This window comes from Sinocyclocheilus grahami, unplaced genomic scaffold (assembly GCF_001515645.1).
Source record: "Sinocyclocheilus grahami isolate Dianchi unplaced genomic scaffold, SAMN03320097.WGS_v1.1 scaffold301.1, whole genome shotgun sequence".
NCBI lineage: Eukaryota > Metazoa > Chordata > Actinopteri > Cypriniformes > Cyprinidae > Sinocyclocheilus > Sinocyclocheilus grahami.
In genome coordinates, this window is record NW_015505480.1 from 765,113 (window position 1) to 792,395 (window position 27,283).

At 36.4% G+C, this 27,283-nt stretch overlaps 1 protein-coding gene and 1 long non-coding RNA gene across 2 annotated transcripts in view; both read right to left on the bottom strand.

Annotated features, from left to right (window-relative positions):
* sesn1 (sestrin 1) overlaps positions 1 to 27,283 on the bottom strand; it is a 52,826-nt gene that overhangs the window by 22,573 nt on the left and 2,970 nt on the right. The window lies entirely within an intron of this gene.
* Positions 20,360 to 24,853, bottom strand: LOC107601207 (uncharacterized). Its single transcript, XR_001610900.1, has 3 exons — positions 24,843 to 24,853; positions 23,118 to 23,124; positions 20,360 to 20,666 (listed from the first exon to the last, which is right to left on the bottom strand). It is a non-coding gene; the product is annotated as an uncharacterized lncRNA (long non-coding RNA).

Here is a 27,283-nt window from a genome sequence, read left to right on the forward strand (position 1 = left end):
TTATCTGATCGAATGAAAAAAATATACAAGACAAACTAAAATATTAATAAAATAAAATAATTATTTATTTCAAATAAAATAATGACGTTTTTTAAGAATTAAAAAGTAATCTGATTTTGGAGTTTGGCAATGACCACATTGCAACCATGCTTGGGACGGCCCACATAAATGAGCCAAAATGCTTAACATGTCTTGAAATAATAATTTCTTAACATTAAACATTGACTGTCAGTCTTTATTCACCTGTTTCTCATCGTTTATCATTAAAATGTATTAAAGTAAATAGTGTGAATTACATCGCTAATGTCATAGAATAGCACGGCAGGGCACATTGTAACGCAGTGTTACAACATACACCATCTGTGCAACTGGAATTTAAAACGGGTTACTGTCTTCTGATAGTTAGCGAAGCATTAAAAAATTATTTAAACTGATAAATATCAGACTGGAGATTAAAATAATAGCAGATTTGTCTAATTTTAAATGAGTAATAAAAACTGAGATGAAAAATTTACTTAAGCCAGAAATATAATTTTACTATGGTAAAATAAATGTTCAGCGATATCTTCAAAAGATTTTTGAATTTTGGTGCACTTTTTTTCTCTATATAATGTTGATATAGTAACTAGTAAATGCTGTAAATTTGGTTATGCTAGCATGTGAGGAAATATTTAAACCACATGTGTTACAACTTACCCCGCGTTACTTTGTTCCCCGCGCTCCCCTCTTTGTGCCCCACGCTCCCCTACTTTCTTTCCATTTCTCCTTAAATAGCCTGTCCACCCTTCCAGGTCAAATTTCTTCTTTTGGACATGTCTAAAATCACCAGAAAATTGCCACACAAGCATCAGTTACAATGCAGCTGTCATCATATTATCCTCGTGCTGCTCGAGAATCTGGCGCCGCTTTAAAACAGTGTCCCGAATCCCGAGGCGTAATATAAACGTAAATAAATGAGCAATTTGTTCCGCTTTAAATTCAAAGTCAAATATTGTAGCGAATACACTATTTAATTTTCAAAATTATGTTTTATTTGTTATTTTATAATATTGTTTAAATCATCCTGCGGGCCAGATTGGACACCTCTGAGGAACACCTCTGATTCTCAGAGGAAATACTCACACAATGAAAACCCCCCTTTACAAGGGCCACAACCTCTCTTCACAATAAGCAACAACCATGGTCAGTGAACAAACACACACACACACACACACACACACAAACCCACACGCGTATTTAATGATCCACTAGCATAATGCTTTAAACAAGTGCAGCTATCCATTCGAATGACAACTAAGACAGCAAACACCTGTGACTACATGATTTGCCCAATAGCTAACACCCCAAAGGCTCATGGGTACTTCAAATTAAAGCCACAATTCTAAATCGAGCATTCTGACCAAAAACATGCCGCAGCAATTCCAGTGAGAGGAAGAAAACTTAAAAAGAAAACTAGGTGAAAAGTCATCTAAAGAGAACGACTGAAGAAAGGTTGGGAAAGAAAGAGGGAAAGAACAACTTAAGAAAAACAACTTAATTTCCTGCTGATAACCTAAATCCTAAAAGAGTGTGAAAGCTTGGATTAGTTTGGAAAAGTGGGGCTTGTCTGGTACTCTTTTTCTGCAATAGGGCAACAACATTATATAATATTATTTACCTGAAAATTTTCTAGATATGAGATTTATTATTGTACGCAACAATGCATAGAGGTTATAAAAGAACATTTTATTTTTCTTATGCAATGCTTACAAATGTACACACACACATGGGTGTGAGAGTATGAATGGATGCACTGTCTGTAAAGGTTTCCTGCTGAAAAACATGTTTTGTACCAGATGAAAAAAAAACATGAGGTCTGTGGTGTGTGTGTGGAGAGAGAGAGAGAGAGAGAGAGAGAGAGAGAGAAAACAAATATTTATTTTAAGGCGAGGCAGAATATATTTTTGCCACTTTCTTTTCCTTATCTATTAATTTTCACCTTCTTCCTCTCACCCTTTCACCCTGACCCTACAGAGGTTCTGCACACTTGAGGTGTGATCTTGTTCTGTTGTTTTGTCAATGGGACAATAGTTGGAATGTGACATGTAGAAGGCATTAGGCAATGTATACTCACAGTATTGTTCAGTCATCCTGTGTTGCTTAACTCTGTGTCAAAGAAATAAGCATGCGTGTTTTGTAATGTTAACATGTTATCTTGATGCCGACAGAATTAACACTGTACACATATGGCATAGAAATAGATATTTTTGTGGCCAAATATGTATTTTAATACATGCTAAATATGTGTTGTAAACAGAACAGCTTAAGGAAATATTTATTTTAAACTGAAAATATATTTAGTTTGAACCTTCAAATGTCAAAACATATTATAAACGCACTTCAAGGGGAAAGTCCTAAAATTCATAAAAACACAGTTTTTAAACATTTGAAAATGTAGATTTATTTCGACCGAAAATGGATTTTTAAAATTGGCCAAATTTTATATATATATATTAGGGATGCACCGATATGAAAATTTTGGCCGATACCGATAACCGATTATTCTTTATTTTTGAAAGCCGATAACCGATATGTTGGCCGATAAATCTATATCCAAATTGTTATATACTTTTTGAGAGCCTGATTACAAAAAAGGTCTCATCATTAAAAGCCACATCCCAAACACTTCAACATAAGCAGCCTAGTTTGAACGGTGTACGTTTTAAAAATATTTTTACTCTCCCATTCTGTAGGCAAAAATATTGATTTTTTTTTGGCTACCTGTTGCATATTTCTAAATAGACATGGGCTAAAACGGCAATTTAGATTTTATGGGTCTTTGAACTTCTCTACAGTATTGTGTGTGTGTGTGTGTGCATGTGTTTACATACAGTAGCGCCTACTGTGGTGGGTTGAGATGTGCCCTTGCAGAAAACAAACACTGATCACATTACCAGCAGATAAACTGTGCATTTCAGCACAAATCCACACAGCATCAATTCTGGTCCTTTTCTGACATTCCAGCATGGACGTTCATTTATAGATCATCAGATGACAGATGACCTTTCAAAACAAATTCAGGAAAGTCACTAGATTTCCATTAACATAATGCAATAATCTGTTGTTTTAAGAAGCAAAATAAGGATGGGCGTAATTTATCTAAGTCCTGGTCCTCTCCCCCGTTTTCACTGCCTTTCTTATGGAGTTCTTTTCAAACTGTTCTACACAGAGTTGTGAAAGCCTCTCAAATACAGTGGGGCGATTGAGGAGTGTAACTTGTATGCTGGAGTACCTACTCAGGGCTCAAAAACGGGGATGGTCTGATGGCCCGGAGCCACTGCGAGTGTCACATGCTTTGTTGGTACATTCACTGACTGCTATTGCTAAATTGATGATAAAATAATTATGAAATTAAATCAAATTAAATAACCATCATAAGAATTTTTTTTGTTGTGGGGCCTCTGCAAGGCAAGTACATATCAGACTAGCCCATTAAAAAATCCTTATTGTTGAGCCCTGCTCCCTTTCATGACCCCCCCCCCCTTTTCTGTCTCCATGTTTCTTTCTCTATGATGAAGGCCTCATGAAGGCCTAATTATCTATAAGTAAATACCACATTACCACGGAAACAGAGAGAAAGAGAAGAAAAAACAGTGAGATGGACAAGGACATCAATTTTCTCTTTTTTGGCCCTCTGTCTGACTTATACTTATGGTCTCACGCTAACTTGTTCTGCATTTATTGCTCTATTTGACTTGTTAACTTTCCTTCTAACAGGCAAAAATCAAGGCTTTTGACAAAAAGCAGGGTCTAAAACCTGAGATGATTCAATAGCACAGACTGATTGCAATAACTTGCTGTCACAGGGACTCTAGTCTAGTAGTTTGTATTTGTTTGTGCAATGACAGGAAAAGCATGTAACAACCTTTCACCTGAATGCGTTTTATTTATTGAAAAGTTTTTTTTTTCTGTGGAAATGCCATATTTGGAATGACAGTTTTAATGTCCTTGATAGTTTAGCAACCTTGATGACCCCAACAACAATCTAAATTAGGAGCTTCAAACTAAATTTCTACATCACCTCAGATAACAGATAACATGGACCAGATATTGCCAGATTCACAAAGGACAGAACTGCTCATACACATAAATAAGGACAAAAACACACCGTTTTAGTCAAATTCACACAACTGAACACTTTAATTGTACCTGTGAAGAGCATTGTTTACCTAGCTTACAGTATTTTACACTATGTCAAGGTTACATTAAATTGATTAAAAGTGACAGTAAAGACATTTATAAATTCATTCATCAAAAATCTGAAAAAAGTATCAATATTAAAAACAACTCTTCTGAATACTAAAAACACCCAATTGAGCAACAAATCTGCATATTAGAATGATTTCTAAAGGATCATGTGACATAGAAGACTAATGGCTGCTGAAAATTCAACACTGCCATAAACAATTTTTTACATTTTATCAAAACAGAAAACAGTTATCCATGTGCAAATGCAATATATGTATATATTAATTTTCTGTATATGAAATATACTGTAATATGAAGTAAAAACATAGATATATGAAACCTATTACAAACTGGACATATATCTTGTTCATATAAATATGTATGTTTGTGTTTGTGTGATTTATTTTTGGACATAAATGTTATTTACATTTATATCCACCCTAAAACCATCAATAGATGTTAATATTATAGAAGTAAATGTAAAAGATGTATTTAAGACCCTTTATTTTTAATGTATTTAAAAAAGTACTACAAAAACATAAACGTAAAGATTTTATTTGCATATATGTTGTTTTTAAAAAACGTTGCATATATAAATGAAATATATATTGTTGACATATATGGTTGATACATATAATACCAAATAAAATCATCATATGGATATTATTAACATATACAAATTTTACTATTTACATTTTGTATATGTCAAACTTAAATCTTAAGTTTTATTTGCTATTGCCTCAAAGAAAAATACATGGCAATATCACTCTTGATATAGAGCATTATATGTCAAATATTACATTTCCGTATGGGTACTTTAAATTGTAATAATATTTCACAATATTTCTGTTGTCACTGTAATTTTTAACAAAATAAGATGCAGGTTTTTGAGCAGCTACTTTTTAAAGCTTGCCCTAAAGTATCTTAATATTTAACTGCCTAATGTTACAGGAATACAGGAAAGACAGAGAGAGAATGGCAGAGATGCACGCCAACAAAGGCCTTGATCTCGCAGAAACCGACACGTCTGCTACAGTCTTACTTTTTCTCACACACATGTGCTTGAACCTTCAGCAGCTGTGGTCTGGCTAGAGTCCGTGAGAGTGAGATCAAGTGACATCATCGCCCTCTGACTGCACTCTCAAGCTTCTCATCTGACCTGCTCATTTCTCGAAACGTAAGATTAGATTTGTCATTTCCAAAATACCCAATAATTGACACATGATCAATAATTGATTTAAAAAAGAGAGGAGGAGAAGGAAGGAAGAAAGTTAATGAGAGGAGAGAAGAGGAGAGGAGGGCTTGCCGTCTCACAGCAGGAAGTCCGGAGACAAAGAGAACATGTAGCACCAGCTGCCATGATGACATCACTGCGGTAGTGACAGTGCTGGAGGGCAGCCTTTAGAGTTCTGGAGGGCCACTGGAGCGGAACCCAGAACGCCCTGTCCCCTTCTCACTCTATTTTCAACTAACAAAGCACACAAAGCAATAAATCATCTATTCCCATGGTAGAGAAAAAATAATGCACCATCATATCCAAGATGAGACAGTCTCAACGGTAACAGCACCTGTCACAAAAATGTGGAGACCTAATGTGATTAATGTTTTGGTGGTTTATGCAAGGAATGTTCCACATATGTGTTGCCATATGGAGTTAAAAAGTTAATAGAAGACGTGCAAGCCATGACTGTCACTGATTTTTATAGCTGTGGATGGGTTTTCATGCCTTTGGTTTGAATTGTGCAAATCACTTACATCAGCGGAGTCAGATTACGTCCTTAAAATTACATTTCAACTGTGTACTTTGATGTGGTTTACTTGGTATGGTGACCCTTTCAGTAATAAAATAATCCATGTAATCTGTGGTTTTAATGTTTGGAATAAAAAAATGCTACATGTGATATCTTTAAAAATCCTGTTCAGTTCAGTTAATTTCCTTTATTGTCATTTACAGACATGCAATTAAGCAAAAATGCAATAACGGTTTGTATATGTTAAAAACACCAAAAGAGATTAGTAGAACAGCTACACTATTGTTCAGAAGTTTGGATTCAGTAAGATTTTTATTTTTGAAAGAAATTAATACTTTTAGCAAAGATGCATTAAATCTATCAAAAGTATCAGTAAAGCTATTTATTATGTTACTGTTACACTGGAGTTGGAGTGATACAAGGTGCACAATGAGGAATACAGTTCCAAAAGGTTTTTAAAGGGTTGGTTTACTGTTTTTTTTCTAGGCTTGATTGTGTTTATGGGGTGCAGTCTAACATGTTAATGCTTAGTTTTTAAAAAAAATGCTTTATTTTTCACATAATTTACCTTTATTCTACACCCTATCCCTTCTCCCATAAACACGCTGATCATTTCCTACTTTTATGAAGCCCCTCCCTCAGAAATACACGATGGACTCAGATTGGTTAGCTAGTCCAGTGTGTTGTGATTCGCTAAACCGCCTCTAGTGCGTGTCTGAACATCACGCCCCTCACCTCAGCGGCATGTGCTCTGGTTGTATTGTAAACAATGGCGTCGTCTATATTGCTTATCAGTTTGAGCCCGATTGAGACGCAAAGGATATTAGTGAAGATGGCAGAACCTATGCAAGCACAGCTCTTAATGGTATGTTTTTTGATTGTTGTTGTCTCATACTTTTAGATACGCTGTTATTTGTAAATGCTACTGCTTCTGTTAGCTTTTAATACACGGTTTTATTTAAAGCTGATTAGAGGTTTAATACAGTACGGCAACCACAAGCGCGTCCATGTATAACGTTTCTCATAGCTATGTGAAAATAAGTGTATAATTGGAACACCAACATCCTGTATTCGGACAGTATTAAAATCACCAACTACCCCCTGTAAATGGTGAAAATAACTTGTGTCCACTTGAGAAACAATTAATGTCCGACACTGAAGACTGGAGTAATGGCTGCTAAAAATTCATCTTTGCCATTACGGAAATAATTTACATTTTAAAATAAATTAAAATAGAAAGCTGCTATTTTAAATTGTAATAATATTTCACAATATTAATGTTTTTACTGTATTTTTGGTCAAACAAGTTCAGCCTTGGTGAGCATCAAAGACTTTTCAAAAACATAAAATCTTACTGACCCCAAACTTTTGAACAGTACTGTATTTTTGAATAATTTATGAAAAAACTTGGATAATGACTGTAAAACTAAGGCAGTGACCTCACATTGCCCCTTTACAGGATCTGAAACTGTGACAGACAGGAAGACCGGCGTCCATTTTGATAAGAGCGGATACACCGCACCCTTCAGCTCTTGACTCTACATCTTGCAAAGTAAAAGTGTCTCTTAAATGACAAATGTACATTTGGTCATTTGGTAATTATAGTTAAACATTAAAGCTGCAGTCCGTAACTTCTTTTTGTTAAAAATGATCCAAAATCAATATTTGAGCAAGTACATAACCAGCCAGTGTTCAAAACTATCGCCTTACTTTAGCCCAATTCACAACAGTTAGTTTATAATAATGTTTTCTAATTTGAGTGGTACGGGTAGGTTTTCGCGGGAAATTCGAGCATGCTGCTGCATCATTACTTCACTTCTGTAAACAAAGAAGTTGTCCCGGCTACTAGGCTATTGCATGTGAGGATGCTGCAGGTGGCAGATCGTTAGCCTTTTCTCACAGCAGCTAGAATAATTAAATGTCAAAAAATCATTTTGATGGCGGATTATAATCCAGAAAGGATTATATTAAACACATGTGAATGAAATTAAATTATATTCCAGTTTTAAATGGGCTTTTGGTTACAGATAGCCTGGGATTATGCAAGGGAGCATAGATTAGACTGTACAGAAATTAAAATCTACACACACACTATAGGCTACTCATAGTCATGCAATGCTGATGTTGTTAACATTAATAATCTGAGAATAAAGTATAACAATAATAATTATTTGCACGGTTTGATGTGATATGAGCTAATCGATCGGTAGATTAAATCACCATTGGTAGAACGATTTATTGTAATGCTTTTTTCCTCAGTTGGTCAGAACAAACGTGGCAGACATGTTAATAACTTGTTCAGATGACAATATCCGGTGAAAATTCTTATTTGGGTCATATATTCCAAGACATAGGCTAGAATCTGTGATTACTAAGTAGAGGATTCACACCGTTGCGGTGACTGACTGCCACACATACTCCTCAAAACATTAGATTCATCCGCGCTGGAGCCATGCCAGAGTACAACCCACGCAAAAAGGTAATTCCGCAAGTAATTCCAGGTTTTCAAACAGAGATGGCGACAAAGAGGCAAAATTTACGGACTGCAGCTTTAAATAGTGCTGTCAAACGATTAATCGCATCCAAAATAAAAGTTTTTGTTTACATAATATATGTGTGTATTGTGCATATTTATTATGTATATATAAACACACACACAAACAACATATATGTTGAAAATATTTACATGTATTTACGTGTATATATTTATATTCATATAAATTATATCATATATAAATATATTTAATATATAAATGTAACATATTTTTCTTAAATATATACATCCATGTGTGTGTATTTATATGTACATAATAAATATACACAGTACACACATATATTATATAAACAAAAACTTTTATTTTGGATGTGATTAATCGCGATTAATCGTTTGACACACTAATATTAAATAACTTTTATATAAACAATAGAAGTCTGTGGTATGTCTAGATATCTAGGTAAAAGTGTGTGTGTGTGTGTGTGTGAGAGAGAGAGAGAGAGAGAGAGAGAGAGAGAGAGAGAGAGAGAACAGTGATAAATTCTTTCTTTAGGTATCTGTTTACTTTGGACAAACCACTGTTTTCAGAAGTATTAAAGTACAGCTGTTGGAGGCAGTGGGTAAAGGGGTAGAGAATAGTTAGTTTGAGAGCAGGTGTGTTTAGTTTGTATAACAGTTATTGCCATCAGTTGATTGTGTACGTGTAAGCGTGTAAGAGTGATAGATGAACATAGTATCAGCTATGCCAAAACGTATCCCAGCAAAGGTTTGACTTGGCACCTAACTCCAATCCAACACACACACACTTTTTAACAATTTAAAAAATGGCCCACTGTAGTTCATGAGGACCTGTTTTCTCAGTATCATGCTGACAGACTTAAAAACAGAAAAACACTGTTCTCTACCTAATTGATAGTGGTGAGTTCCTGCCGGCGAGTTTCTCACACAAAAGCCCTTTATGTGCAACATTACAGTAAATGCAAGAGGATCCCTTTGGCAAGATTAGATAAAACACCAAGCAATGAGGGAACAGCAGCGCACACACAGATGCACATACCACAGAACACGTGCACACACAAGTGTGCACAAACACACATGCACTTAGCAGCTACAGTGGGCTCAAAAAGTCTGAAAACATGTTGAAATATTAAAAAAAATATTTTAATGAATAATACTGACCCTTTGTACAGATGGTCAGATGTTCTTGCTTCCACTGAAGCACAAGATACTCTTTGGGATGTTCTCAAATCATGCCAGATCACATGATCATTAGGTTTTACACAAACTTGTGGAGTTAATGTAGCTCAAGTGCTGCTATGATTAGAGCAAAAGGAGGACACATTGAATATAAAATATATGAGGAGCTGCTAACTGGGCACTTCAGAAATTAAAGGTAGACTCATCAGCTTGCAGGAATACAACCACCACTTGCAAACTGCAGGATGCAGAATGTCACACTTTGATGTCAGAGCACAAAAATAACCTCTCTGTGGGCGTCACACACCGACAGACACAATGTCATAAGGGCAAGAGTGAGGGTCAGGTGTGCAACCTGGACATTGAGCACAGTGACGAAAAGTTACTGTCAGCAAAGTGTCATAACTCGGGCACCTGGGAAGACGTCTATGCCTTTCTCACTGCCACAAAACCGCAATAGTACTGAACAGTTCATGATATCCTTGACTGACCATGGCTCCCAAAGCAGCAAATTAAAGATGAGTGTGGAATGGAAAGTTTTTGTTTTAAGAGCTGTGATGTAACAAAGGGCGTGAGAATGTGTGTGTATGTGTATGTGTTGGGGAGCAGGAAGCTCTGATGTTTAGGGGGCACAGGGTATGGGATGATCTCTTCCCTTTATCCTGCCGGACCTCTCTCTCACAGACTCACTCTTTCCCTCGCATGACACATTCACACACAGCTCTCAGCCTGTATCTCTGCTACCTCAGCATTTGTGTTTTTTGACAGGAAAGACCAGAGCCAGCTACCCTTAGTAACAATGATCCCTCTGTCACTGCCTATCTGTATAAATAGAGGTGGCTGATATACTGTTGTACATTGATAAAAAGCAAAACTACGTTTAAAATTGAATAGAAGATACTGGAAATTCAGTCAATACTAATACATTTACACTACAATTCAAAAGTTTCTGGTCAGTAAGATGTTTTTTTGTTGTTGTTTTTAAAAGTAGTATTTTAGTTTCTTATGTTGAACACAAAAGAAGATATTTTGAAGAATTTTGAAGGGCCAAACAGTTGTTGGTCTCCATTGACTTCCACAGTATAGAAAGAAAGGTTACACTTTACTTGAAGGGGTGTGCATAAGACTGACATGACACCTTCATAATCATGACGTGACACATGTCATGAATATGAAGGGTTTTTTTATGCATGTTTATGACACCTGTCATTAAGTGTCATTCACTCAGTTATGTAATTTTTTATGCAAAGATGACATTGTTTGAGATGTCTTTGTTATGGGCTATGGTTAGGGGTAAGGGTAGGGTTAGTTTAGGGTTAGGTCAAATAATATCATATTTGCATTAAAAATGACATAACTGAGCGAATGACACTTAATGACAGTTGTCATAAACATGCATAAAACCTCCTTCATATTCATGACATGTGTCATGTCATGATTATGAAGGTGTCATGTCAGTCTTACGCACACCCCTTCAAGTAAAGTGTTACCGAAAGAAATACTATGGAAGTCAATGGGGAGCATCAACTGTTTGATTACCAGCATTCTTCAAAATATCTTCTTTTATTTTCAACATAAGAAAGAAACTCATACAGGTTTGGACATTGTTAACATTGGAAATTGTTAAATTTAACATCATATTTAGTTACAAAACCTAAATGAGTAATTTTTGGACCACCTGTGTACATCATGAAGAATAGATAACATCTCTGACGGATGTCAAAATTGACTTATTTACTAAGATAATGACTTTTGTTGTCATACTGTGACAAAAAATACAGTAACTTACTTTGCCATCTGCTTTAGATTCACTGTTATGTATCAATTTGTGTGCCACAAGGTTGATATCAGTTAGGCCACAGATGGTTTAACTGCATGACACGTGTTGTTTGGTAAGTGGTATATCTAATGCAGCATTAGATACTAGGGATACTACCTTTAAAAGCGTGAGAAAATTGTGCATGTGAGCTTGTGTGTGGTTTTAACAGTGTGTGTGTGTGCATATTTTGTTCTATCTATCTGTTATCTCCCATGTTACATTTGACTCTAATTGCCCTAAATATGGTGTGTGTCTGTGTGAATATATCAGGGTACAGGGAATTTCCCCCAAGGTAAAGACAACCTCTGATTCGCAGCATGACATCCTGTGAGAGCCATCACACTTTTCTGCACTTCCTGTTCAGGCTTAAAGACTTCTTGCTTGTTTCTTCAGGACGCAGTTACATTAAGCCCACTGACTGTTAACATCTCTCATCTCTGTTAACAGCTCTACCATTATCTCACCTAAAACATAAAACTATAGACAACCACAGTGACATGATATTTGCTAGATGTTTGATATATGCTGAGCCATAAGAAAAACTCAAAATAAGTATGTGAATAAAATTCATTTGTTCTAAGGATGAAAAAACACAAATGTATAGGAAAATGTTGAAACACATCAAACCAACCCAGAAACTACTGAAAAAGTTACGAACAGTTTATTCATGCATCATGCATCTTAGACAAAAGAACAAACGATCCAGACACCCCTAACACTCTTAGACACTTAAGTACACAAACTTCCTGTTTTATATAAAAATAAAAAAAACGGAACATGCTGTTCTACCTAAAGAAGAATCCCTGAAACACAGCGCCTCTTCTACACCAGTGGAGCAAAACCTGCACACATACCACCCATCCACACACACACACACACACACACACACACAGAAACAAACAGCATGTCCAAGAACTTAAATCACTGCATGTATATGTGTGAGAGGTCATAGGTCAAACTTCAAAATTCACAATATTACTAACTGACAAAGAAATGTTTTAATACAGTGTGAATATTTGTTTTATCCAAAGTATTAGTTGATTAATAATTAGCTCATTGTCTTCATAGATCAGCTCTGTCTGTAAAGATTGTATTGTATTAAATTATTGTCATCTAATACAACATGGGCATCTTGCATATGTCTGAAGTATCTGAAGTATTACTTCAGTAAATGTAGAAGTTTTTATGAGTCTTGACTTGTTTTGACTGAAGATGTTTTGGGGCCTATTGAGTATAGGCACAAATACTGAAAGTAAAATAAAAGATTTTCCAATTTAGGTTATAAATCACAATCAAACAAAGTCTAAAACAGACCAAAAAAAAATAAAATAATAGTGTTTCTATTAATAAAAAATTCACAAAAATGTATTATATTTAAATATATATATATATATATGTATGTATGTGTGTGTGTGTGTGTGTGTGTGTGTGTGTGTGTGTGTGTGTATAACATGCATAAATCATGCTTTATAGATTATAAAATGTCTGTCATCTCTAAAGATAGTCCTTATCAATGTTCATAATTAATATGGCCATGGTTTCCTCTTTTTTTATTAATACTCAGCAAGGATCGATTAATTTGATGAAAAACACAGTTAAGACATTTACACTGTTAAAAAAGATTGCTATTTCAAATAAATTCTATTCTAAAAATATAGTGTCTATAAAAAAAAAAAACACAAAAATGTATTTTATTTATATATATATATATATATATATATGTATGTGTGTGTGTGTGTGTGTGTGTGTGTGTATAACATGCATAAATCATGCTTTATAGATTATAAAATGTCTGTCATCTCTAAAGATAGTCCTTATCAATGTTCATAATTAATATGGCCATGGTTTCCTCTTTTTTTATTAATACTCAGCAAGGATCGATTAATTTGATGAAAAACACAGTTAAGACATTTACACTGTTAAAAAAGATTGCTATTTCAAATAAATTCTATTCTTTCTTTACTATTCATCAAAGAATCTTGAAAAATCACAATTTCGCCAAAAATAATAAGCAGCTGTATATGACTTTCTTCTTTCAGACGAATTCAGTCAGTTATATAAAAAATGGTCTTTGATCTATCAAGCTGTTTCATGGCACTCAGCGGGTGTTGCATGCATCCGTCCAAAAGCAGTTAAATAAAATGCGCCCATCCATTAAAAAAAAGTGTCTCACACGGCTCCGTGGGGTGAACAAAGGCCTTCTGTAGTGAATCGATGCATTTTTGTAAGAAAAATATCCATATTCAAAACGTAATAATCACTTTAATGCAGCTTGCGCTCACTGTTGTACACTGGAACAGCACACTGGCGGATGAGGTATGAGGTCAGCGCTGCGGAAGCGCCAGTGAGTCTCCTGAAAACCAACGTTTGTTAACGGGAGCAAAGGAAGCAAAGTTTCCTTACTTTAGCAAAGGAAAACCAGTCTCCTCTTAGCTTATATCGAAATCCTCTGACATTCTTCTTTACAAATCCTCGTTTTGTTCTTCTAATTAGTGATCATTGTTTTGTTTTGATCTCTCCCCTGCGCTTCCGTGTGCGTCACTTCTGAGCGGAGCATGCGCAAAGCTGACCTCATACATCATTCCCCCGGAACTGCTTCCAGTGTACAACAGTGAGCGCAAGCTACATTAGACATGTGGGGGCGTGTTAGAACGAGCCGTTTTAGGTAGGCGTAGTTGACTCTTAACTTTTATAAAGAATATCTCTTTGGATTTGAGACTTTAGTCTTTGCAACTTCACAGATCTTCTTTATGCACCAAGAGCTTGTAACACTCCAAAGAGAAAGGACAACTTGAAATCGCATAATATGACCCCTTTAACTGCTTTTGGACGGATGCATGCAACACCCGCTGAGTGGCATTAAACAGCTAGAAAGATCAAAGACCATTTTTAATATAACTCTGACTGGATTCATCTGAAAGAAGAAAGTCATATGCACCTAGGATGACTTGAGGGTGAGTAATTTATGGGCTAATTTTCATTTTTGGGTGAACTAACCCTTTAAAAAGGTAGTGTATTTTCGATGTCTGCTAAAATTAGATCAAACATGAAGAAAAATAACAAAAAATGTAACAACCCAAAAAACAACTGTGATCAAAACATGTCTAAACATGTCTACTTACAGGTAGGCCTAAAAAACAGTACAGAATTGAGTTTAAGGGGGGAAGGGAAGCGAGTGCTCACACAAACATTCACATATCAACACAGAGGCCTTTTAGACCTAATGAGGTCTAATCACAGTCTTAGGCATTTCTCAAAACAGTATTCCTTCACTTGCTCTCTCTCTCTCTCTCTCTCTCTCTCTCTCTCTCTCTCGAGTAGCTAAACTAGAGCTGTTTGTCTCCACAGCTACTTAACAGATTGACTTAAATATGAGAATGAGCACTGAGTTGCTACACAAACATGTGAGGGGTGGGGTGAGGGGATTCAGAGATAACACGCATAGAACACATACTGACACGAGTAGGGGAATGTGAGGAGCTTTGTGTGTGTCAACAGAGTTATAATGTCTGCTAACATTAGAAGCTATAGGTGCAAAAGAGTAAATGTACTGTATGTCAAGTTCCTAAAACATCATTTTATGCAATAGCAGAATTATGTACTTGTAAAACTTTGTGCACTGTATTTAACTATTGGGAGGCATTTTATGACAAAAAGTTTGTGACACTGTCCGTCCTGTCATTTAGTTACCCTTTTAAAAGCTAGATGGTGGGGCTATTGTGTTGCAACAGGCATTTGAGATCAGATTCATGCTTACACACATTTCCACTACCTCATTCACAATGTGAGCCCCCTCTCCCTGTTCTCTCTATTGTGTCACACAACACAGGCAGACCAACTCCCCTCAGCTCAAATCCTTCAGCTTCATCCTGAGATGGTAAACAAGCCAAGATAGGGGTAGATCAATGGGGGTGGGGGGAGAAATTGCCACTGATTCATTTCATAACTCAAGGGTAACTAACACCTGTCCTTGACCCTGTTCTGAACTTTACTTCTACTTGCCTTACACATCAGGGAATGTTCATATGAGTTTTGCAACAAGATGATATTGTTTGCACTCTTTTAATGCAGTGTAAGGGGCCGTTCACGCAGAATGCAATTTTACATTACACTGCGCTGCTTTTCCATAGTTTTTTTCCCGACTTCTCTTTTGCTAGTTTAATGACGGGAAAAACGGTCTGCGCGCCCGGTGCATGGTCTAAAAGGGTTGTCCCTATTCTCTTAATGAGTAATGGGTGTGTTTTGGGCATAACGTGCAATAAACCAATCAGAGTCTCATCTCCCATTCCCTTTAAGAGCCAGTTGCGCTTGCGCCATGGCGGATTCACTATTTACATGGCGGAATTTGTAAGCGCAAAGACAGAAGGGGTCTCCAGAGAGGAGACGGATCTGTTTGTGCGCGAGCAAATAGGTAGCCTAATTCTGGTACATGCAATGACTATTCATTATGACATGCAAGCATTTTTATATTTATGTAGCCTACACAATAGTAATCTTTTACATTGTAATCCTCAAATTTTTCATATTTGGCATGAATGTGTGCTGCTGCGTGTCCCTTGTGTGTGTAATAAGCAGAGTGTATGCGCGTTGTAGACCTGCCTAGGCGCATATTACTAACGTGCTGTTTAAATAACAAAAAAATACTGCGCCATTGACTTTAGACCAGGTTTTAGTTGGTCAATGGTGCAGTCTGTTTCAGTTGCCTCACAATAGCAACGCGCCAACAATGCGCCTGAACACACCTCGTTTTTAGACCAGCATGCCCATGGGCGCACAAATGGGTACAAATGCATTTACTATTTAAACAATGTATCGCAGGACGTAAAAATGATAACTGCGTCGGGCCGAAACTAGCCGAAACTAGCAAAAAACACTTGCGTCGTACCTGGCGCCGCATTGCGCCGGGTGTATGATAGGGCCCAGCATTTAAAAAATGTGAAGAAGTCACATATATATATATATATATATATATATATATATACTAATTCATACAGTATATTTCAATTAGCTACTTTATGTTAATAGATTGTGTAAAACATTTCACTTGCAGTTTAAATGCTCTTAATTATGAGTAACTTGGGAAGTTTCAAAGCAGCTTCCCAAACACTGCTAGCCAATAAATGTCTTCAGTGAAATGTGTGCTGACAGGTGGCAGGTGAATCTAGACCGTCATATTGCATGTCCAAACAACTAGCAGCTGACCACACAAAGATAAACAGACAGTACAAAATGTGCCCTCACAAGCCACAGACTCTCGCTCAGCTTGAAATGTGAAACAATGTTCCTCTTTTGGGTTTTGCTACCGTTATTGCATATAAAACTCTATTTAGCTTTGTCACATAATTTGTTGTCCCATGATCAGACTGGCCTCTTTATTTGTTCCTATTAGCACATAATGATTAAGATTAGGCCTATCAGTTAGATAACAACAATCCCAAACACTCGGCTATGGTCTGCGATAAATGTGGCATATCAGCTCGAGCCTTCTGCTTGGTTCAACTCTCCTGCTAACATGCTAAAAGACAATGATAGCAATTAAATATACCTTCTTATAGCATTACAGCATAATAATTTAACAAACATATAGGGATGCATGATATATTGGTATCATATTAGTCAATATTACAGCTAATTTTCTCTACATTTATCAATATCTAGATAATGTTTAATTTAGACCATTTATTGATTATTGGTCAGAACATAAACAAAAATTTTTTGTCTTATCAGCCTGAATTGTAATATCATGCATCCCTCCAAATACCACTCAGCGCAATTATGTATCTCAGTGAACTGGAATTACGTCATACTTGGGTTGTTTTGAGCATGTATTTCTTTAGTAACACTCTTTGTAATCCTTGTTTGTCATGTTTATCAGTCAAAAATATGGCAGCCATGCAAATACAGAGTGCAAGGCATGTGTCACAAACACAGCAATAGATCAAGCCTTCAAAAACAACACAATTTTCAAAAAAAGACACGCGCACAGCCCACTGTTACAGACACCTACAAGTATGCTTGTCTTGATTCATTCACAATGAAGGGTCCCGTGCCTTCCACTGCAGATAGTTTTCTGTTGTTAATGCATTAAAATCTGCATATTTTCTACAGTCAACATCTCTGTTTACTAGAACGGTCAATTGGCTTTATTAAATTGAATGCATTAGCTAATCAAGTTAGGTAAATTGACATCCAACTGAAAGAAAAACAAGAATGACACTGAAATAGAACTTCTCTCAAAAAGTCTGACTCCCTCATGATGAAATACCTCAATCAAAAGTAGATGACCATGAAGGCATGTTTTGTTAGTATTGTGGTTTTTAAGTGCAGAAAAACTTTTTTTTTTGGCAGATGGGAGCTACTTGGGATATGATTCCAGGAATGCCTAAACAGGGGCAATAAAGGGGGGTAGCTAAGGATGCAGGAGAATCAGCGGTTTAATGTGGGTCAACTCCTTTTGTCTCCCAGGCATCACCGAAAACAAACAGTTCTCCATTTTCCTAGAAATTTCTGGGACATATCCAACCATATGGTTCACACCACCTTTTTCAAGCCCCCTTTCCATCTTCTACATGCTTCTGTCTCACTCTCTCTTTTTTTCAGTTAGCAATGTTCTTTTTTACACAGGACACAAACACATTCTAGGATTCTGGAGGTGTGTATCCTCTCAGCCAATCACGGTGCGCTCATGCTGTGCATCTCAACCAATAACAAAGCAGTGGGGGTGGAGCCAGTGTCTATGACTGACATTGCTACTCGTTTATCACTGTACCCCTTCTCTTTCTTTTATCATCTCCCTCTCTCTTTATCATTCTCCCCCTCTCCCTCTACTGATTTATTATTCTAATGAAGCAGAGGTCAGAATCTGGCATAAATAGACTCCCATATTGGAAGGTATTCAGAACCCCACCGCCCCCACTTACACATACTGATGACAGTTATTAAGTAAGCTGGTTGGGGAGTTGGGCTGGCCCATAACTCCAACTGAAAGCACTATCTGTACTGAACAGAAACAATAACACCTGGCCATTAGCTCTACTGATGGAGTCAAAACACACACACTCTGAGCTAATTTTAACAGTAACTTTTAAAGGTTTATTTTAACAGATAGAGACAGAATATCAACCAAATAATCCAGAAAAAACACAAAGGTTAGAAATGTATTTGCATTTCAGTGAGTGAAATAAGTATTTGATCCCCTACCAACCAGCAAGAATTCTGGCTGCCACAGATTGGTTATGTGCCCATGTGGCACACAGATTAGTCCTGCCACTTTAAGAAGTTACTCCTAATGTCAGCTTGTTAGATGTATAAGACACCTGTCCACACAATCTGTATCTTCCATTCCAACCTCTCCCACCACCATGGGCAAGAACAAAGAGCTGTCAAAGGATGTCAGAGACAGGATTGTAGATCTGCACAAGGCTTGAATGGGCTACAAGACCATCAGCAAGAAGCTTGTTGAGAAGGAGACAACTGTTGGTGTGATTATTCGGAAATGGAAGAAATACAAAACAACCATCAATCTGCCTTGGTCTGGACTGGAGCTCCGTGCAAGATCTTGCCTCATGGGGTAAGGATGATCATGAGAAAGGTGACGGATCAGCCCCGAACTACACGGGAGGAGCTTGTTAATAATCTTAAGGCCATTGGGACCACAGTCACCAAGCAAAACATTGGTAATACACTACGCCGCAATGGACTGAAATCCTGCAGCGCCCGCAAGGTCCCCCTGCTCAAGAAGGCACATGTACAGGCCCATTTAAAGTTTGCCAAAGAACATCTAAATGAGCCAGAAAACTGAAGATGGGTCATGGATGGGTCTTCCAGCACGACAATGACCTGAAACATACCGCCAAGGCAACAAAGGAGTGGCTCAAGAAGAAGCACATTAAGGTCATGGAGTGGCCTAGCCAGTCTCCAGACCTCAATCCTAGAGAAAATCTGTGGAGGGAGCTGCAACTTTGAGTTGCCAAACGACAGCCAAGAAACCTTAAGGATTTAGAGGATCTGTAAAGAGGAGTGGATCAAAATCTCTCCTGAGATGTGTGCAAACCTGGTGACCAACTACAAAAAACGCCTTACCTCTGTGCTTGCCAACAAGGGTTTCTGCACCAAGTACATGTTTTGCTTGTAAACCTACCATAACAATTAAAGGCCCTTAATTTCTTTGTAAGTGGGCAAACTTACAAAATCAGCAGGGGATCAAATAAATATTTTCCCCACTATAAGAGATGGGTTGCCAGGGACAACAGTCAGTTTTTCAGTTTAGCAGTCATTATATAAATATATTTGATCAGAGAATGCTGCTTTTGAAATCTTGATCACAATTACGTATTCAGCAGCTAAATGGAAAAAAGTTGGAAATAAAACATTAATAAAATCAACTTTTTTTTATAGAAATCCATTGGTCTAAATTTTAATTTAAACTGTAATAATTTTATAATGTTTTTTATTAAATGTATTGTCTATTGTAATAATATTGCTAACCATCACTGTGATTATTTGATGAAAAACCGTAATACTGTGAAATATTACAGTTAAAGTTAAGTTTTCTATTTTAATTAATCTTTTGTAACATTATAATGTCTTTACTGTCACTTTTGATCAATTTAATGCATCCTTTGTTAATTTCTTCCCCAACAAATAAAAAATAAAAATCTTACTGACTCCAAACATTTGAACAGTAGTGTATGGATACAGAACATAATTCAAATTTTTTTTAACTACATATCCATACACCAGAGAACAACACAAGCTGGCTTTGATGGTGGGACTAACTGTGAGAAGTTTTTAAATAGTTACTTATGTAACTTCAAATTCAAACCTACAAATATTTGTAAACCAAATGGTTTTATTTCAATAAAGGGGGAAAACAATTAGTGTTTAATTAATATTTAGTTTTACAATAGTTTTGACGTCACAATTTAAACCATGTCACAAAGCTTGTGTATTTGTTGTAAGGTCATTCTAGGCATCAAGATCATTCTAGTTCAAGCTCTAAAACAAGAACATTATAACATGTGCATCTAAAATTGACCCACACACATGATCCAATGAGTTCACATAAGGTTATGATCAAGTTATGTAGTCTATGACCGTCAGAAGCAAGCTAACAGTCTTGGCTGCATATCATACTGCAACATATTCAACTAGGGCCATTGCATGACACAATCCATAGCTGTGGCTCTAGCAGGCTCTTGTGGCTTTACACTGATTTATATAAAGAGCTAGTTTATGTGTTTTCTCAAATAACTGGAAAAAATGTGTGGAAAAAAGATTCCTTTTTGAAATAAAAATAACATTGCAATATCTTTTAGCAACAGCTACTAACTAAAAACAATCCACATTAGGCCCACTGTGTGGCTTTGGGTTTGATAACCTTCAGTTGTTAAATAAATACTGTATAAAAAAATAATGTCACATGAATATCTTAAGACTGTCAGACAACTGACCACACTGCCCACGTCCAGACAGAGAAGACGGCGGCAGGTGACACTGCTGTGGAAACCTCAACTAAAAATACAAGCATATCCAGACATACCAATAATAATGTCAGGACTTCTGTCTTCAAAGGGGTTGTGTCTGCCTGAAAAACACAAAACAATACAAGCACACACACAGACATAGACACACTAACAAGCAAACCAGACTGCCGTTCGTGAGAGAGACGAATATTGCACGATTGTTTTGTTATACTCTTCCCTAAATGTGTGCAACGTGTTATCGAATGACTCAGCACCAGCTCTGGCACACGTGTTGCTAAATCAGGGTTAGAGGCGGGTCACTGATTCAAACCTGTCCTAAGAGCCATCCGCTTGGCAGAGCAATCAAGCCATACCTCGCCAAGCACAGCATTCAAAATGCCATATCAGGTTTTTTTTGTATGCTTGAACTGGTGCAGGCCTGTCAGTTGTTTACTTCTGTGGCTCAGATAGGTTGCTGTGAAGATAAGGAAATACAGATGAGAGTGTGACACTTTGATTATGTTGATTAGCTTGGGAAAAGCTCTGTGATCTTTCCACAATCAAACGTTTGTCAAAATAAAACATGAACATACAAAAAAAATTCACTGTCTATACCAGGGGTGTCAAAATCAGGTCCTGGAGGGCCAGTGTCCTGCAGAGTTTAGCTCCAACCCTAATTAAACACACTTGAATCACTAATCAAGGTCTTCAGGATTACTAGAAACTTCTAGGCAGTTGTTTAGGAGCTGGACAGTGGCCCTCCAGGAGCAGAGTTTGAGTATTTATGTTATTAAATTATTCATATTAAAAAATAAATAAAATAATTATATAAATTATTGACAAATTAAATGTGCTTCTTAAAATATATAGATATAAAAAGTAAAAATCAAATAAATATTTAAATGAATAAATATTAATATTAACTTACTTTATTAAATTATGAATATTAAAAAAGTAAAACAAATATTTAAATTTAAACTAGAATGTACCACCCTCATTTACAAAAAAACATTACTTTAATATGTATATATATTAATTAATATTAATATATTAATTAATACAATTCTAAATTACATAAAAATAATCTAAATTGAGTCTAAAAGTATTTTTAATCTTGTTATTTATACCACAGAAGATTAATTTAGTTGCAACAGACATAACAGAAAGATTGGTATCATTACATTTTTAAGTATGAGCTTCGTACCAAAGTAACAGCACTATGTGTATTTGATCAGAGAGGCGGAAAATGCCAAGGGTCTAGAGGGAGACATAAACATGACTAACATTCAGCTTACGAAATTGATAGCCCTGTTTTCTGTTCTTCCTTTCACTCCTCACTCTCCCTATCTCTCTCTAGATGTGACTCATCTCTCACTCCTTTTATTCAACTTCTAAACATTCCACCTCTCAAAGTTTACTTATGAATGAGTTTGTCTTTCTTTGTTGACTTCATTTTTCAACTTCTCACTGCCTCAGACATCACAGTGATCTGTTGCTTGCAGACATGCCAAGCTGTTTGGGTTCCAATTTATGTACACTTTGTACCAGCAAAAGGCTAAGAGTGATATAACCATCAAAGAAAGCTTTCCAAGCTTTCCACAGGTTCCATCAGAAGACCTGCTGAGATGCTTAAACAGTGAGACCTGTATCAAATCACAACAAAGAAGAAGATGCTACTTGCAAGGATGAATGACGTGAATTGACTCTATAAGCATGCAAGGCCTGTTCCACTGTTGCATTAACTGGAGATTCATACCAATCCCAATGCACATGTAAACACTGAAATGTAATCTGTAAAAAGCTTCTGTCAAACTTTAGAACATAGTGTTACAGCAAAATGTGGCTTCACAATGGCGTTTCTGCCAACCCAGTGGAAAATGACGCACATATAGGGGGGCTTTATTACAATGAAGAGGATTTTCCATCCTACACCTGCCATTGTCTTTTTCTGTAGAAAATGGCTTCCATAATGCTCAAATACTGGGATCAAAACAGAGATGTTGCTTTAGAATAACAAAAAGTGATGCTATGGAGAGAATGCACATGGATAGTGTGATACAATAAAGGTTAATGGTCAGTTTTAATATTTTTAGGTTTTGACTCAAAGTATCCCGCACAGTCACCAGACCATCCAATCTCCAAACAGATTTCTTCTTCTACTTCACCTGACAACTCAGTCTATTTCTGTTCTCTATTTCACATCCCTCGAATTTCCGGGATTTTTTTTTTCTACCTATGACATTCTTATGCTCTATAACAACACACACACAAAAAAAGAATACCACTTCCTCTTTGGGTCTGGTTACACGTGGGTTCTGTGGCACATGTGGCTGTGGCTCACGTTGCATCTTTTTATTTGCAAAAATACAGCATCTAAAATCAACTTATCCCCCCTACTTCTGGTGCCCCGGATGTGGCCATAATCGAAGATGGAAACTTCTCAAGGTGGTTTGTTTCATCAGGTTTGTGATCATCTAACACAAGTGTGATATATCAAAATGTCAGTCTCCAACTTCAAGGTTACACCAAAAAGGATTTATGTCTGAAGAATAAAAGTAGATGTTTATGTCAATAAACTGAATCAGTTTCTCTCATAGAAACACAAAGAACACTTTAAATGTGAAAGATTCATTGAGAAGCATTGAGATTTAAGAGGTGCTTACATCTATAAAAACTAAATTACAGGGTTTAACATGCACTTCACAGAACATAGGAAATGCTTCATTTGTGGTTTTATGGATAGATGGCTATCATGGTAAAGTACTTCTCACAACAATAAAAAAGTGTCCAGAACCTGTCCACGATGTGCTTGATGAAAATGTTAAACATTGGTTTTCTCTTCCAAACACATGAACAGTTGCGAAAGCTCTCATTAAGCCCTTTATAGAGTATAAACACACACACACACACACACACACAAATATCTATGAGCTCCATATAATTAACATTAACAGCATTTCAATCTTCTATACTTATACTATACTTATGACACACTGAAATACATGTTACATACACATACATGATAGCACAGACCTTGCTGATAGATGTTGTAACTAAATCATCCAGCAATTCAAAATTAGCTGTGTATTCAAAATAAATTGCATCTGCAAGCATAGTAAATTATAATTCAGTAGATGTTTTACCAATGGCCAATCCTTGTTTGGAGGGATCTTAAAAGCATTAAGTTGATATTTTTTTCTCGCCTTTGACATCACAGTTCAGTATAGTTGTTAGTGTAGGTCATGCCGATCAACATTGTTGTGATGTAATTTTCCTGCATGTAATGGGTCTGCCAGCTGAGCAACTGCTATTTGGATATAATGGTATTGTAGACATTCATTTAGCAATCTAATCCTATTTGTTCAAGAATAAAGAAATAAAACAATTCTGCAAGCATTTAGGTCAAAAGCGGTGGAAATTTCCACTGTATCAAGCTTAAGGCAGTCAAGTTAGTAAGTGGTTTTATTATGAGGTAATGGCACCCTCTGGTGTTCGTAATTTTACACTATGGGAAAAACTTGGTTTTGTGGTAACTCACCAAATCACCACAGTATTGTCACAGTGTCCAGTTGCCAAACACAGCTTTTATATAACATTCATGACATGATTTCAATGCCATTTTGAGTAAAAGTCAACACTGCTGCACACATTTGACGTAATCTAAAAAAACAGGTCTCCTCCCTGACCACTGGGGCTTGATCTGCTATGTCATTCCAAAACTAACTATAACATGTAAAAGTTTGAAACCCAAAACAAATCCATTTGCACAGCTTTACATGCATTCATTCATATTAATCAACAACAGATGGGCTGTAATCTGATCCTTGTACACAGCATAACATCCAACACTCTAAAAAATTGTGCTCACTTGCTTTGTCCTCATCTTTCACATTCATAATTCTGCCAACAGTAGATTCTGTATTTCATCTGCACTGCTTTCCTCATCCTACTTATTTCATGAGGTGTTTGTGCAGATCAACAGAAGTGGCATTAACAGCACTCTCATAAAAGCATTAACAATGCTTATAACACTCCCAGACCGAACCAGCAGGGGAGAGAAAATGTCACATACGCACACCATCTTAGAAGCCAAAGTGCTAACTGTGTGGTGTTATGTTGTGTACTGAGTATTTGGGGGAGTGTATGTCTTTCATTCCATATTCCATCCAAAGACTTGTTTTTTTGGAACAAGGCCATTTTTCACATCCAAATAGGTGTCATTCCTCTAGGGCAGTACCATTCCTCAATTCCTAGAGTTGAGAGAGGTTTCTAAGGCTTTCACCCTCCCCTCAGTGGAGTTACCACAAACAAGTCCCCCTCCCCAATCATGTGGTTGTTGTGCTGCAGAACTCCATGCTGTCATGTTAGCCCCCTTCCTTAAATGGGGAGAAAACACAGTCTGCAGATTGTTTTCCACTCATATTCTTTCTCTAAGGTGAAGTATAATTAAAGTGTCTATTTATCCTTTTCTTTTCTGCTCGCTTAACCCTCTATTGCACAATGCTGCCTTAGGGTGACAAACCCATTTTCATCAGTCTGCAATCACATTTTCATCTTCAGTGCATACAAAATGGCAATAAAATAGTTAATAATGAAGAGAAGACTTATAATAAACAGCTGTTTTGGTCACACTACATCCTGATGGCTATGTTTTGGCTTTTTAGGCATAGTATACCGTTAAGGGGGAAAAAATTGCCATGTGAAAAAACTATTTTCTTAAAAGAAACCTGAAGAAAGAAAAATGAATCTTGAGCACCAAATCACCATATTAAAATGATTTCTGAAGGATCATGTGATACTGAAGACTGGAGTAATGACTCCTGAAAATGTGGCTTTGCCATCACAGGAAAAATTACATGTAAAAATAGAAAAAAAATTATTTTAATATTTCACAATATTGCCTTATTACTGTATTTTTGATCAAATAAGATCAAGACTTCTTTCAAAAATGTAACTCACCAAATTTGAAATAGCTAAAATTCATTTATGAATGAGGCCTATTTTATGCAAGAAAACTTAATTAAATATTTTAACATTGCTTTAATGCATGCAATAGCAGATTAAATAATTTTGTATTAGAAAATAACCACTACTAAGACTGCAGACATGAAGACTTAACATTACTAGCACCCAGCTCACTAAACCGGTGCCAAGTACCATGGTGACACCCAGCTTCCATACACATAACAAACACACACACACACATGCACACGCGCGCATACACACGCAAACACACATCCAATCCACATGACCCTCACAAGGCCCAAAGCTAATTTAAGACCTAAGGGAAGGAATCATTTTCAAAGCCTGGGTGGGCAACAAATACACTACTCCAAGGCTTTCTGTAACATGTCTTACTCTCTATAATGAACATTTTCAGCACTGTACTGCAACATTATTCTAGGAAGCCTGGTGTCTTGAAGGCTCATATTTAGTGTCAAACACCTTTGCTTGGACCGAAAATGCCCTTATAATAATCAAAATAAGTAATATGGGAACATAAATATAAATATTATTCATCAAATCATCTTTGTGTATATCATTTGCAAAGTTAAGTACTTTGAATTTTTAATTCACAGACAACTAGTGCCACCTGCAAATGAGAAATATGACACTATATGAGCCATAACGAACAAAATACGGGCCTTAGGAAATATGGGCATCTTATATAATTTTTAAAACTCCTTCAGACCAGTGGACTGACACTGACCTAGATCTGTCTCTCTATCCACAGCTTCTCAGGGCTTATCACCGCAGAAACATGCATTAGTGCACACACACACATAAACACACTCACAATGAACAATGCCCATTCTGGTGCAACTCATTCAGGTGTGATGCACAACCAGAGGACACATCCTGTAAGTGTGGTATCAAGCAAGTGGGCTGCACCAACCACAATGACAAAACAATGCTCTGCTATATCAATAACAATTTTTTTCTTGGATTACTGCTTTCTGAGGTCACATCCTAAATGTGTGTCTTCGCCTGCCAGCATCTGTGTGGTGCTCACTGGATCAAAGGTCAATTTTATATTTTTTTCTCTACTGCTGTGACCTCATTTGTCATGGCCCCTTGAATCCCATAATTCCGGATATTAGAGCAGACGGCTTACCACTGATACAGTAAGCAGAAAGGGTTAAAAGGTCAACACAAAACAAGGGAGGAACATCCTATCATCTAACAACACAAAACAAAACCTATTTATGCAAAGAGAGGGCTTTGTATAAATAGCATAGGAAATGATTACACACATACATATATATATATATATATATATATATATATATATATATATATATATATATGAGATTTAAAAATATTTTTAAAT